This window comes from Hevea brasiliensis, chromosome 15 (genome assembly GCF_030052815.1).
Source record: "Hevea brasiliensis isolate MT/VB/25A 57/8 chromosome 15, ASM3005281v1, whole genome shotgun sequence".
NCBI lineage: Eukaryota > Viridiplantae > Streptophyta > Magnoliopsida > Malpighiales > Euphorbiaceae > Hevea > Hevea brasiliensis.
This window is the reverse complement of record NC_079507.1, coordinates 45,870,545-45,881,446: the sequence shown is the minus strand read 5'-3', so window position 1 is coordinate 45,881,446 and position 10,902 is coordinate 45,870,545. Positions and strand designations below refer to the sequence as shown.

Sequence of the window (10,902 nt, the reverse complement as noted above, 5' to 3'; positions counted from 1 at the left end):
AGTGCATCAAACTTTGCATTAATCATGTTGAATGGATCAAGATCATACATTCCAGCAGCTTGCCTCTTTTGAGTTGGAGCTGGTCCTCTTGGACTACTCCAAAGATGAGTATTCTTTGCAATTTTCTCCAATAGCTCATAAGCTTCATCTTCATGCTTTATAATAAATTCTCCTCCTGTTTGAGCATCAATAATTCCTCTGATTGCAGGAGTGACATTTGTGTAGAAATTCTGATTTATCATCCATTTTGGAATGGCATGATGTGGGCATAATCTCTCTAATTCCTTCCATCTCATCCATGACTCATAGAGAGTTTCATCTTCTCTTGGTCTGAAAGCTGTCATTTGATTCCTCAGCTCTTGAGTTTTTCCAGGTGGAAAATATTGTGCAAGAAATGCATCAGTGAGTTGCTCCCAATTTGTAATGGAGTTGTGAGGTAAAGAATCAAGCCAATCCAATGCTCTATCTTTCAAAGAGAATGGGAATAGCTTCAATCTTCTTTGCATCAGACACTCCAGGTTGTTTTTGCATGTCGCAAATCATAGCAAACTTCTTCAGGTGTGTGTGTGGATTTTCAGAAGGATGACCTCCAAATTGAGAATTTTGAATCATTTGAAGAACTCCAAAATCCATCTTGTAACTATTTGCATCAATCCTTGGTCTTGTTATGCTTTCTCTCAAGTCATCAAAACGTGGAAAAGCATGATCCATCATACTTCCCCTAGGCACGTTTGCATTAACAACTTCTTCTCCGTGGGCTTCATTTTCATTGTTTTGACCATTTCCAGCATTACCAACACCAATTCTAATTCTTTCATCAGCCATGTCTGCTTCAATTTCAATCTCTCTCAAAGCTTCCTTCCTTTTTCTGGTTTCTTTCTTGTTGGCTTTACAAAACTTTTCAATTTCAGGATTGAACAATAAGGATGTATCACTTGAGCTTCTAGCTCTTCTCATAAAAGATTAAAAGTACCTGAAAAAGAACAAACAAACACAAAATGAAAAGATAACAAAGATAAACTATAAACAACTAAAATAATCAAAAATTCAATATTAAACAAACAGATCCCCGGCAACGGCGCCAAAAACTTGATGCGTCCCTACCGCAAGTGCACGGGTCGTACAAGTAGTATAGAAAAATATCGATCCCACGAGGAGTCGTGTTAATGATTGAATTTTTTATATAAAAGTTGACTAAATCGAAGTATTTATGAAATTAAAGAAGTGAATTGATGAGTAATGGAGCGTAAAATCTATATGTGCAAAATCAATATTCTATTTAACAATGTATTGCATTAAACTAAAATTGCATCAAATTGAAATAAGCAAGTTCAAATATGGCAATATTGAAAATGGCAATCAATTAAATTCAATTGAAAATTAACAATGGTAAAAAGGCGATTCCGGAGTTCGGGATTTCATATTCGAGCTATTTTGGGATTTAAATCGGTTATCCAATTTTATGAAACTTATGGGTTTTAAGGAGATTAATTCTTAAATCCTTTGAATTCCCTTTCGAATGAGACAAAGAGTGCCTTAATCAAACTAATCCTACTTTCGTGGAGTTAGAATTAATTAAGACCCATTAAGTTCTTTAATTAATCTGTGAATCCTCTTAATCCTTAGCCTATTTCTAGGTCTAAGTTAATTAAGTCCAATTTCTTGATTATCTATCACAAGGTCTTCTCCTTTCGGTGCTTCAACCATGGATTAAGAACATCACTTAATGGGATTCTACACTAAGCATGTCATTAAGCATACAAGAAATGAATAAAACTCATTAAGACCACAAAATATGGATTACCCAATCAAAATCCACAAAATATCTCAAATATTACAACCCTTACTCCAGAATCAAAAGTAAACTACTCACTATCCATAATGCTTACAAGATATATTGAGTTTAAATGGAAATAAAGCTTTAATCTAAGCTAAGGAATAAGAAATTAAACACTAGAAATGTAGAAAAATGTAAGGGAAGAAAGAAATCTGCAAATCTTGGTTGAAAATGGTGTGGAAGGTGAAAGTGACTCCTCAAATTTTGCCTCTCTTCTCCTTTCCTTTTCTGCTCCTTGTCTCTCCTTCTAAAATGGGAAAATGGGACTATTTATAGCATTTTTCTGACATGGAGCCCTAAAATGGTATGTTCTAGGAGGAATTAATTGAGGGAATCTTCTGCCAGCTCATTAATGAACTCTTTATGGGATCAGCATAAGTGGATCGCATAAGTTATGCGATCCCTTATGCGATTTTAACTGGTTACGAGTCACTTATGCGAAATCGCATGACTTGGTGCATAGGTTATGCACAATTCCGTGAAGGTGCATAAGGAGGCGAAAATGTGCATAAGCTATGCGATCTCCTTATGCACATTTACTGGTTGGGAACGATGATCTTTCTCCTTATGCAGATCTGCATAGCTTATGCGGCAAGTTATGCACAATTTAGTCAATGCATATTTCAGCTTGAAAACTTGTTTTTGACATCTTTGGCTGTAGAAGACACTCCTCAATGGCAAAATTCTCTTCAGTCCTTCAAAAACACCATTTTTCCTACAAAACAAAGTAAAAATTACAAATTAATCCAAAATCGACAATTATGAAAAACTAACTAATTTACTAATGAAATTAGCTAAAAATAACTAATAATAGAATAAAATGGCTATAAAATTAGACCTAAATGACTATGCAAAATGTATGCATCATATACAAGATAACTGTACTATCTCAGGTCTAAAGATTATATGATATGATTTATGACAATGCATTGATAAGAGTAAACTCCATGTACTTGTCATAAATGTCACTGGTTCGACCTACTTATCATATATAAGTGCCTATCATGTTTATTATATGGCATGAGACTCATCATTCCATCTTATTTACATCTCATATAAATAACTTGGGAACAAATATGATTACAATCTTTCTGAATAAGTCATGTCCTTATTGTGAAGTATCCTCTATTGTGAACCTATTTATGATACTTTGTACTAGAAATACTATTACTCATATTCTTAACAACTTAAGAATAGAATTTCTAACAAAATATCAATAGACCTTTTCTATTACACATAAATATATTATGTAAACGAAAAAGTGAAAATGCCTTTTTATTAATAAGAACATGTACAAGATACATACCAAATGATATGCTCTAGGGAATACTACTAACAAATAGGGACGAGGCTCAATTTTTTTATAAGCTTTCACCCACAGATGGATGGGTAAACTAAAAGGGTGAATTCACTCTTGGAGCAATACCTGAGGCATTTTGTTAGTGCTAACCAACGAAAATGGGTGCAATTACTAGACATCGCCTAATTCTCGTATAATTGTAGAGGAGTGAATCAACAGGAGCTAGCCTATTTGAACTTACTATTTGGCAACAACCAATGACGCCTCACACTATGGCTCTCAAGTATGTGGGAAAGAGTCCCAATGACTTTTGATTTGCAAAAAATTAGAAGGAAAAAGCCAAGTTAGCTAGGGCATCTCTAGCCAAAACCACCAAGAGGATGAAGAAGTGGGCAGATACAAAGAGAAGGCAGCTTGAGTTTAAAGAGGGTGATCTTGTCTTAGGGAAGTTGCTTCCTCAAACAATAAGGAACTATGCCAAGACACACAAGGGGCTGCTAAGGCACTACGAGGGACCATACCTAATAGAGAAAAGGGTTAGCAAGCTTGCCTACCAAGTCAAATTACCACAACATTTGGAATGCCATCTAGTTTTTCATGTGAGTTTCCTTAAGACATTCCATGAAAACAAGGAAGATTTGAGCCTCAACATGTCCAAGAGAGCTCCTACAGCTGTGACAACCACCCATGAAAATGAAGTTGAAGAAATTCTTTCACATCAAGTAGTACCAAAAAGATGAAGCCATCCAAGCTAGATGGAGTACTTAGTTCAGTGAAAAGGATTGCTAATTGATGAGGTAAGCTAAGAGCATGAACTCTCCTTATGGCAATATGAAGAAAAGGTACAAGCTTATTAGGGAGATGAGACAAGGGCATCGCAAGATTGAGTGGGGAAGGATGTCCCACCCCTATGAAGAGCTCTGACAAATTCTAAAATTTTCTACACTGGTTGGGGCAAGTCTCATAGCTAGCGAGGTTAGATCGGGCCAATCCCTCAGCCAGGCATGCTGGGTGTGCATTACTGGGTGAGCAATATTGGTTGAGCAAGGCAGCAGGGTGAGCAAGATAATCCAAGCACGTGCCTAGAAGGCAAGGGAGAGTCTGGAAGCTGCTTCAAGATGGCATTGGAGCTTCCTATCACCCACTAGGCTTGATGGGCGAGCAGCTTAGGAGTGAGCACTTTAGAATGGGCGAGAGAGTGTTGGCGCCTGGTGGAGACTTATGGTAGGGATTGGAGAGCTCCAGAAGTTTCCAAGCATTGGGGGATAACTTGGGCAAGTAAGGTGGTAGAAGACTCTAGGCTTCTTCACATTGTCCAACCAAAGAAGCTTCCTGGAAGGAGGGACTTGAGTGCTACCCAAGCAAATCTAAAATTCTCCACTAAAATATCCAATTCCACTAACACCAAATTTTTAAGAGAGAATCAATCCCAGCCATTCAAGTTGAGGAGGTGGAAGAGAGTCAATATTAGCCGTCTATTGGAAGCACATTTCCAATCATACATTTTAGGCAATTTCTTCACCACAAATTGAAGAGGTAGGGGGAAATTATAAATAGGCACATAAGCATTCATTTGTACACACATTAGAGTTTGGTACACTTCTTGTACTTAGCCTTGCACAAAGCATTCTTTAAAGTGTTAATACAATACTCCCTTTGCCTTAAAACACTTCTCCCACATTTTCCTTAGCCAATTTCCTTCCTTATTTTTATTTTGTCACCCTTGTTAGTCTCCAATCTATTGGACTAACTTAGTAAAGGTTAACTTAGTCCCACCCCAAGACTAAATGCCACACGATATTAAGGTTGAAGTCATTAAGACCATGACATTAGCATGGGTAATTTCCTAGTTTTAGATTAAAATGTTGCATGAGGACCATTTGTCATTGTCAAGCCATTGCTTATCACAAGCTAAAGTTAATCCTCTATTCAACCTAACCCAAATTTATCAAGGATATGGATTCAAAATTCCATAGCGAATTGAAGACACTTAGGTGATTTGCTAAGCCAAGAAGATGGTTGAGTGATTTGCTTGGCCAACACTCGAATAAGAGGAATCAAGAGGTAAGCAAAGCATTGCTTATGTCAGCAATCTTGATCCTTAGATGATTGAGGAATTGCTTTGGGAGTTATTTGCTCATGCAGGTTTTTGTTTTTTTCCCCCTTTCTTTAATTTGAATTTTTTTTATGCAGTAAGAAAGTATTTCCAAGAGTCTAACACGTGACATTCTTTTTTAATAATATTGCCATGTAACTAATACATGGCATTCTCCTGCTCTTTGGGCTTGGGTTATTTAGATTAGAGATGGGATCTATCTATTGTATATGGGCCTTAGACATTACACTTATTTTACTGTTTAATGAATTTACCCTATTAATACAATAATAAGTAGTAATTATTATAAGGTAACTTATAATATATTAATATATATTAATTACATATATTTATATTTAAATTGTATATAGATAGATTTTAATTATTTCTATTATAAAATCTTTATTAAAAAGTTTGAGAGATAAAAGTAATAAAAATAAAATTTAAAACATTATTTTTTTTATAATATTAAAATTAAAAGAAAATATGTAAATTAAAATTATTAATAACCACATATATTAGTACAGGCAATTCCTTAATATAAAGCGGAAGGTATTCTAAAAAGTCTAACACGTGATATTTTCTTTTATAGTATTGCCACGTAGCTAATACGTGTCATTCTTTTTCGTCTTATTGCCATGTGGCATTTTCTATTACATGAAAATTATAAATTATTTAATAGTTACCTTATTATTGCTATAATAAGTAACCATTATTATAAGGGAACTTATAATATATTAATATATATTAATTACATATATTTTTATCTATATTATACATAGATGGATTTTTCTATTATGAAATCTTTATTAAAAAATTTGAGAGATAAAAGTAATAAAAATACATTTAAAATAATTAATAAAAAATTTAAAGCATTATATTATTTTTATATATTAAAATTAAAAGAAAATATATAAATTAAAATTATTAATAGCCACATATATTAGCACAGGCAATTCCCATCTGATACATGGTATTTTCTTTTATAGTATTGCCACATGGCTAATGTGTAACATTCTCTTTCATAGTATTGCTATGTAGCATTCTCAATTTTATATAAGTTATAAATTATTTAATAGTTATTCTATTAACATTATACTAAGTAGCCATTATTATAAGACAACTTACAATATATTAACATATATTAATTACATATATTTGTATCTATATTATATATAGATAGATTTTAATTATTTATATTATAAAATCTTTATTAAACTGTTTGAAAGATAAAAGTAATAAAAATAAAATTTAAAATAATTAATAAAAATATTTAAATATTACATTGTTTTTTATATTAAAATTAAGAGAAAATATAAAAATTAAAATCATTAATAGCCATGTACATTAGTATGGGTAATTCCCTAGTTATTGTATATATCAGGAGTACTAAAAAATTATACTCTCTTAAATATAAGAAATTAATTTTGCTTAATTTTAGGAAGACTCGTATATTTAAAAAGAGAGTGCGTGTATACCGAGTGTACTAAATGATTCCTATGTTAAAAATAGTTCATCACACACTTATAAAATAATTTTTTCTTAAATTTTGAAGAATGAGACTCACATTATTATGAATGAAAATGTACGTATACCAATAGAGTTAATAATTTCTTGTTTGTTACATAATATTCTGGTAAAATAACTAAAAAGAAAAGCATAAAACATCCTATAAAATTGCATAGAGAATTTTTGAAATCCTAGAAAATTTCATCTTGCATTTCAAGTTTAGAGCCTCCGTGAATTTTGAAGTAAATTAGGTTGGATGGAAGTGCTGGCACTGCCCAAATCGTCCCACAACGCCTACATAATCATTATCTGATAATAGTATTGGGGCTTGTTTGGCAATACCATTAACTGTTTTAATAATTGTTGGTTATTCTAGTAGTTGTCATCTGTTTTATAAGCTATTTAGCTATTAGATATTAAGATTCTATTTGATAATTGCTTTTAGGATGGTATTTAGTATTTTGAATTTTGTCAAAACACTCCCTACTATCTAGTGGCATATTATTTATACTAGTGTTTAAAGACTGAGGGAGTGGCTCATGAAATTGAACGTTACACCTCCTGACTTTTAGAGTTTGACGGGGTGCTATACTGAGAATTGAAACTTTCATGTGTGTTTCATTTTGACCTCTTAACAGGCTCTATATTCGAATATTACCTATGCCTCAATGTGATGTTTGTCACTTGCACAGATTGCTTTCTTAATATAGAATTTGAGGACTTTGCTGGAGTATTGATGTTTGTTTGTCTGCAAGATTATCCATATCCGGTGAATTTAGTGATACAGAACCTAGGACTGTATTATCAAATCTTGATAGGCGGTGCAGAATAGAGTATGCAGACTTATTTTTTTTGTTCCTTGGGTATTAGACGTACCTTCTCCATGCAAATATCTTTCTCGCCTGGAAACTTATGTGTAAGATTTTTCCTATTTTGGCAGAACTTGTAATTGTAAATGAACAAATTGACGGAGATGAAGGAAGAAGCATGTGCATATAAGCTTCTTAAATTTGGATCCACCAGAAAACCATTCTCAAGGGTATGGTGAATACCTGATTTCTCCTGCAGAGAAGGTCTAAATCTATTTCTTTCTGCAATTTCTGAGTAAGAAGTTGATCAAACTATCTACTTTAACTTACGAAGAATTAAAGGGTAAGAGTAATCATTGACCTTATATTGTTTATATCAGATATCAATATTTACATCATTAGCAGCTACATTGTTCTTTTCTCAGTTTCTAATATGCTTCTGTAGCAAGTGTTGAAAAAGAGAAAAGTTGCTAATCAGTTGTTGATTCATGAAATGAAAATTAGAAATAATGACAAAATGAGCATTTGAATTATGCATCACTTTAGCTGCTTTTGTGCAAGGCTTTTTACTAATTCTAGGAGTTGGAGTGAAGGCATTGAGTTTCACTTTATTGCATGGGAGTCATTGTATTGGATATGCCTTTCTTTTGTTTTGGTTTTCTATTATGGATTTGGATTAAAATAGGTTCCTTGGAATGCTTATTTGTCTAGTGTAGTGTCCATCGTATTGCTGCAAATTACAGTCCTCATCTCCCCACTCTAGTTTTTCTTTATTTGTTTCTTCTAACTTAAGTGACTTTAGACCATTAAAAGTAACTTTTTTCTTTTGGTAGAAATCATCTGGTATTCAAAATTCATTGGCCCAACTAATTCAAATTCACGCCGCACAGGCCCACAAAAGGGAGCAAAACATTTTCTCCTAATATTTAAAGGTGCTCCATATCCAGGATTCGAATTATAATCACGAAAGGACCCTTACCATCTCATCTCACCCTTGAAGATACATTAAAAGCAACTTTAATATTAGAAATTAAAGCTCATTATTCTTTTACTAGTTTACTGTTAGGGTGCATTTAATATAGGTTAATGGTGATTAAATTTATTGTTTTATTGTAACACCCCTGTTTGTATAGCCTGGTAGATTTCATTGTTCCGGTGACCGGTGTCGGTCCGGACAATTAAGGGGATTAGAACCACACTAAGACAACTAGAGAAGCTATAAACACAAATAATTAGTAATGTTCAATTAGTTAAGTATAAAAAAAAAATAGAACATAAGAAGTTAAACGAGCCGAGAGTCACAGCGATGGGTGACCTTCTCGGGAACGACTGTGAAGCCGATTTAAACCCAAATTTCGAACCGTAAAATGTGACGCTGCGGTCCTTAAGACCCTTATGAACACAGTGGAAAAGAAAAAATCACGAAAAAAAACTGTTAAACCAGTCAAATAATTAGGTCAGGGAGCCGGAAGAAATATGGAATTAATTGCAAACCGGGATAAAGCGACGAGGGGCAATTTGGTCAATTGACCTCGAGAGCTGACTCCTGACCTAACTGTCAAATAAAATCAGAGAAAAGAAAATTTCAGAGTCGGGAATTAAATTAAAAAACTAATAGAAAAAAATAAAAAAAAAGAAAAAAAAAGGTTGGAAAAAGGTTATTATATCATGCATGACATCATGCATGATGCAATAAACCTAATATTTAAATAATTGAAAATTTGGGGATAAATCTTAATAATTAAAAGACAAAATAAAAAAAAAAATTGGTTTCTTTTTTTCATTTCCGTCAACTCTCATCTCCTCTCTCATCTCTCTCATCTCTCTCATTTTCTTAACCTCCTCCATTGAAGCTCACTAAAAGCTTCTTAAACCCAAGATTTGAGCCATAAAATTTATAAGTTTCTTAATTAAAACTTGTAGTTGAGTCTTGTTAAGAAGATTGGAAAGAGAAAAATTGAAAGAAGCTTGAAGAATCAAGAAGTTGGAAAGCTCCATTTGAGGTAAGCTCTCTTCCTTAATTTTGATTGAATTATAAGTATAGAAGTAAGATGAAAGTGGTTAGAAATACATGAAAACATGCAAAATCATGCCTATCTAGAACCCTAGGAATTTTGGCCAGCTGCAAACTAATGTTGAAATGGGTAATTTTGATACAAATAATGAAGTGGTTAAGTGTAAGTGAGGGTATGAGTACTAAAAATGCATTTAGAATTCAACAAGTGAGTAAGATATGAAAGTTAGGGTTTGGACCTAGGGTTTGGGAGGCAAAATTATGAGAAATTGGTAAATGATATATTTGACCTAATGTGAAGTGAAAAATGGTCATTTGTGACCAAATGGGGTGTGTTAGAAGTGTTGGAATTAAAAGCCAATTCGGATTGGATAAGGTCATGTGCTGGCAGCATGACCAAAATTTCCTTTGAGAGACCAAAAATGAAATTTTACAAGTCCAATAGATATGGGACCAATTGGGGATGAAAATAGGCACTAAATGACACAATTTTCATTTAGGAAGCCTGCCCAAAAAGTGACTAAAACCTAGTGAACAAATTGACCGAAGTTGAGAAATCGCAGGCTGCCCTGCACAACCTGACCAAATGAACAGTGTTTGTTCATTTGGTCATAACTCGAGCTAGGCAGGTCAAAATGAAGGTGACCTGAATCTGCAGGACTGCAGATTGCCATATGAACAGTAAAATTTCAATGGCTATAACTCTCTCTAGAAAACTCTGATTTAGGTGATTCTTGAACCGATGGAAACCTAAGGCATAGTAGAACATTTCATATGAAGAAAATTAAACCAAATTATGGACCTAACTTGATCAAATTGCTGAACGAAATTGGAATCAATAATCTGCCAGAATAAAATTCTGCAGCATGAACAGTAAACATAATTTGCTTATAACTTGAGCTACAAAACTCCAATTGGGTAATTCAAAAAGGAGAATAAACTTAAGACAATAAGGAACATTTTCCATGAAGAAAGTTTTGCCAAATTCCAACAGTAAACTGACCAATGAAACAATATAATTAGGGACACCAAAATTGAAAATTTGACAATTTTGCCTTAAAGGCCTAAATTTTGAGAAAATGACCAAAACCAACAAGTTTGGTGACCAAAATGTGGTATGTGGGTAAAGTTGGAATTCTCATACCTATTAAGCCTTAGAAAGTCAATAATTTGACTTGAATAGTGCAGTGAATAGTAACCCGAAATACAAAATTTCAAGAACGTCGAATTTAGCATGTTAGAGCTAGGTAAAAGTGAAGTTAAATTTATTATTGGATTTATGCTAAGTTATGGTACTGAAACACTGTGAAATTGTGTGTTTCAATGAAAAAGAATACC

At 33.3% G+C, this 10,902-nt stretch overlaps 1 non-coding gene across 1 annotated transcript; it reads left to right on the top strand.

Moving 5' to 3' along the window:
* Positions 1 to 252: 252 nt before the first annotated feature.
* On the top strand, positions 253 to 359 carry LOC131174231 (small nucleolar RNA R71). Its single transcript, XR_009144479.1, has one exon. It is a non-coding gene; the product is annotated as a small nucleolar RNA R71 (small nucleolar RNA).
* The last annotated feature ends 10,543 nt before the right edge of the window (positions 360 to 10,902 follow it).